Source organism: Pelodiscus sinensis, chromosome 4 (assembly GCF_049634645.1).
Source record: "Pelodiscus sinensis isolate JC-2024 chromosome 4, ASM4963464v1, whole genome shotgun sequence".
NCBI classification, from domain to species: Eukaryota; Metazoa; Chordata; order Testudines; family Trionychidae; genus Pelodiscus; species Pelodiscus sinensis.
The window spans coordinates 23103978-23108912 of NC_134714.1; the positions used below are offsets into that span (position 1 = coordinate 23103978).

A 4935-nucleotide genomic window follows, 5' to 3' on the forward strand; every position below is an offset into this window, starting at 1 on the left:
TCTGATTCCTGGTGCCATGTGGAATATTGGGGATGGGGTGGGGAGTTGATAAGGGGTTGCTCTATTGGAATTCTCTGCCAGGGTGATGGAAATACGTCAGGAATTGCTCGGTTACATGAAACTACGAGTATGGGGCAGTGGCACTTGATACTGGCAGTATTGTCTCCAGGGAGTGATGATTTTAGCTGATCTCTCAACCTCGAGGGTAACAATAACACAGTGCTCAGCTGGTAGCCTGGGCCTGTATGCTGCTAGCCTGCTTAGTGCAGTAGTGTCTGTTGAGATTATTGTATGTAGTATGGGAAAGCATCCTCCCACAGAGAAAGAAATGAGGCTGCCATCCCTAGAAACTTTCAGGAGGATTGCAGAGCACCTCCATAAAAGTTTCATTGAGATTTCTGAGGAGAATTCAAGAGACTTAAACAGAGTGCTCTACATCTCCTCTCCCCCGCCCTGCACAGGAAAATGGAAAAGCAGATGAACAGTTCTACCTCTTTGTTGTATTTCTGTGTCTTGTAGCATAAGTAAACTTATGTAAAGTCGATAGCTCTGTTGTGTAAAGTGATGCCTTCTCTGTAAAGGGAAATAAATGTACATGCTCAGTCAAGGTCCTTTCCCTTGCATGAGGTTCACTCACACTCAGCTGCTCAGATTGACTGGATTGTGGTGGAATCTCAATCACCTCTTAGTTGTACAGGCACCAGGCATGAAACTTGGGCTCCTAATCCTTGAGAATTATGCATGATTATGCATGTACATAATTAATGTGCGACACATTGTGATGTTGTCGGATTAAAATATGACCATATAGATCACTGTTATGTGTTTGCAATTAATCTTATACAAAATGTGCCAAGTGAGACACCTATGAAGAGCTTACAATTCATGGGTTATAATTATGCCATTTGTATTCATGCATCATTTTTGTATTTGAAGTTATGAGCATTGGCTTTATGCTTTGTGACAGACCGAGGGCAGCTGGCTATAATAGTTTGGTGCAGGGTAGACATACCAGAAGCTGGGTGAATGCTTTTCTGTTCCTGGAATAAACTGCCAGGGACTGTTGCCACATAATCAAGGCAGGTAGGCACCTGAAGCTAATTAATGGCACCAGAGGAAAAAGCTGCTATATTGGGGCTAGAGGGAAAACTCCATCAGTTGCTGCTACCTAGGGTCCCTGGGCTGCAACCTAAAGTAGTGGCTGGGCCTGTGTTCCCCGCAACCCTCCTCACACCACTAAAAAGTCTGTTTCTGATAATGGAGGCCAGGATTAGGGAAGAGTTCCACCCCAATCTTTAACTTTGCCAATAATGAGAATGGCTCAGTAAGCTGTGACTTTGGCATCTAGAAAAGATAAGAGGCAGTATGGAGGGTCAGAGAGAGCCTCTGATTCTAACTTTGATACCTGGAAAGATATGGGAACAAAGTATTAAACTATTAATTTGTAAGTACCTGGAGGACAATTGAATTGTAAGGAATAGTCCACATAGATTTGTCAGGAACAAATGTCAAACATTATTTCCTCCAGGTTTTAGGGATGGGTGAGCTGGGTGGTCGCCCAGGCTCATTTTAAAGAGGCTGCTGCCAGAGCCGGTCTTAGGGGGTGGGCTGTGAACACATTTTGGCCCGACCTCCCGAACTGTCCCCAACTTTTTTTTTTTTAAAAAGGACCACCCTGACTTCCTCATTTAACAGGGTTACTGATCCACTGAATGGTGGGAAGCAGTAGACATGATATATCTTCACTTCAGTAAGGCTTATAACTTAGTCTGACACAACATTTTCATAAGCAATAGGGAAATGTAGTCTAGATGGAAGTACTATAATGGGTGTGTAAGTGATTGAAAAATAACACTCAAGAATTATCAATAGTTCTCTGAGTTGGCTTATACAGAGGGCCCTATAGGGGTAATCCTTGTTCTGCTACTACCCAATGTTTTTCATTGTTAATGAATCAGAAAATGGAGTGGAAGGCATGCTTGTAAAATCTTCAGATGACACCAAGCTTGGAGGTGTTATAAGCACTTTGGAGGACAGAATTAGCATTCAAAAGGATCTTGACAAATTGGAGAACTGTTCTGAATTGAACAAGATGAAGTTCAGTAAAACTAAGTGGTAAGTACTATGCTTCGGAAGGAAAAATTAAGTACATAGCTACAAAATGGGGAATAATTGTCGAGGGGGAAATCCAGCTGAAAAGGATCTGGGGATTATAATGGATCACAAATTGAGTGTGAATCAACAATATAATACCATTGCAAAAAAGCTAATAAAATCCTAGGGTATATTCAGAGGCCTGTCATATATAAGAGAGGGGAGGTAATTGTCTTTGTCTATTCTGCACTGGTAAGCTTGAGTTGGAGTACTATGTTAGGAAAGTGTGGAGAAATTGGAGAAAGTTCAGTGGAAAACATGATATACGAGGAACAATTACAAAAACTGTTTGTTTAGTCTGGAAAAGAAGAAACAGGTGGAGAGGGGGAATAACAGTCTTCACATATATTAAGGGCTGTTATAAAGAGGACTGTGCTCAATTTTTGTCCATATCCATTGAAGATAGGACAAGAAGTGGTGGGCTTAATCTGCAGCAAAGGAGGTGTAGGTTAGATATAAGGAAAATCTTTTTAAATATAAGGGCAGTTAAGCACTGGAGTAGACTTCCAAGGCAAGTGGTGAGATCCCCATATCAAAGTTAAAAAAAAAAAAAAGTTGGACCAACGTGTCATGGCTGGTTAATTTTTTCTTGGTCCTGCCATAGTGAAGAAAGTTGGATTTGATCACTTCTGAAGGTCCCTTCTAGCCCTGTGTTCCTATGCTTTCTCTTCCAGCATCCCTGTCTGTAGCCCTTTTAATTATCTTATCTACACAGATTTGATAGGGTGATTTTGAGCCTCCAGGATGTTGCAAAAGGAAAAACTTGGGTGGTCATGATTGCTTAGAACTGATGGGGAGGATATTTTTTTTAAAGGTATAGAAGGCAGTTAGGTACCCAACTGCCACTGACTTGCATCTAAATGTCCTTTGTCTTTGAACACTCCAACCTTCCCTCCCCTAGTCCTTTTTTTTTTTCAACAAAAGCAGGGTGCTTGTAAGATGCAATAGCTCCAGGATACTGCATCACTTTAGGGACATTTTCTACAGACTGTATGTGAACTCTCTAGCAGCATTTTGCAAACAGTAGAAAAAAGTGACAGCATTAGCCATGTCTTTGGGGGTCTGTGATCTGCAGCAGCAGCAGCAAAATCTATGATCTGTAGTTGGAATCACACAATAGCCCACTTCAGAATTTTTTTTGTTTTATTTTTATTTTTCTACTAAAGTGGCTTTTTGTTGTCTTCCAGAACCAACTTGGCATTACAAAATGGAGGAGGCAAATGTCTTTGGCAGTATCCAATGTCATTGTTGCTAAAAATCTGATCTCCAAATTTGGCTTTTAGGATTCATCATGTCAGGCAAGCTGGCTTTATAAAATAAACAACACTATGTACATCAGATCTGAGACCTTCGTTCAACCGTGTTCAAAAGACTGGCGAAAGGAAGGCACAAGTATATTACAAAAATAGCTACATTTACTGTTGTTAATGTATTTTAAATGTTCCTGCTATTAAGGTTAAAAGTGCTAGTGATTAAAGCGATTGCAGCAAATGTACAACATATCATTTCAAAAGGAACCTTGTTTTGAACAAAGAACTCACAAGTGAAATGACAGTAGAATTTTCTCAGATAAAAGCTTTACACCTCTCTGCATTGCTTTGATGTCATTGTGATTACTGGTTGGGAAGGAGGGCAACTGCTGATTGTTTTATGTAATTCGTGGCTAGACAGGTTGAGAAGCAAAGTAATGTCTCACTGCTAGGTGTCAATATTACTTTAGGTGCTCAAAACTCACACTGCAGTTAAGAATTACTACAAATCTCTTTTTGAAGAAGTGCAATATAGAAGTACTAATAATCTGCCAAACCTCTGAGGCTGTTGTGGTATAACTGGTTATTCTGTAATAGCCTGTGATCTAGCTGGCTTTGCCTGCTTGTAACACGCAGGTTTATCACTTGTGAGGCAACTCAATGTTTAAACATCAGTAAAGCCATAGGAGTGAATTATGAATGTGGTCACAGGGTAGTCATCCATTACACATGATTACTGATGGAAAACAGCTTTCCACTTTCACCCCCTTCATTCCCTCACCCCTCCAGGAGAAAAAAGAACGTGCTATGCGTTTGTAAAATGTGTTACAAGTGTACAGTGCTTACATTCAAAATCCCCTGAGGGCAAGGAGTCTGTCTTAATGATTTTAGGAAAGAATCTATTATAGGGCATCCCCACTATAAGTCACCCAGTATACATCCATTCTACCCTAAAGTCGTTGATGTTTGTAGGAACTGATGTGTTATAAGTCCTCCCATCCCCTGCTCGTAAGTCGCAAAACCCACCCACCCCCAATTTGAGCAAATGGAAGTCAGCCTGCAGGGAAAAAAATTCCCGCTTTAAGTTGTTTTGCTAGAAATCCAAGTTCTCGTGGAGGTGTTCCTCATGAGGTGTAGAGTCCCAGCGCCTCTGGACAGAGTTTCTTCAGCAGTGTCTCAGAGGGGGCTGTGCATGTGCGGTGTGCAAAGTGTGCGGGCTCCCTCGCTAGCTATGTACAGCCCCCGCCTCCTTTCAGTTCCTTTCTGCCGTCCCTGGCTGCAGACAGAACTTGGCAGTGCTCTTCTCTCCTCAACATACCTAGTTAAGATAGTTAATTTAGTTAGCTGTTCTTGTTACTGTTCTCATCATTTTTTCTTAGTTAGATTAGAATAGTAGTACTTTAAAAAAAAAAAAAAGCGGTGTGGGGTTTGAACTGATGCCACAGCCTACAAGTCGATATGAGCTCTCCCGGCTTCAAACGCTGTGCACTCTGCAAGTATAAGATGTTTGCCTCCGATGACGCCTGCCTGA

The 4935-nt window shown here is 41.4% G+C and overlaps 1 long non-coding RNA gene across 1 annotated transcript; it reads left to right on the plus strand.

Moving 5' to 3' along the window:
• The first annotated feature begins 317 nt into the window (after window positions 1–317).
• LOC142829074 (uncharacterized) lies at window positions 318–3747 on the plus strand. Its single transcript, XR_012903295.1, has 2 exons — window positions 318–2115; window positions 3342–3747. It is a non-coding gene; the product is annotated as an uncharacterized LOC142829074 (long non-coding RNA).
• The last annotated feature ends 1188 nt before the right edge of the window (window positions 3748–4935 follow it).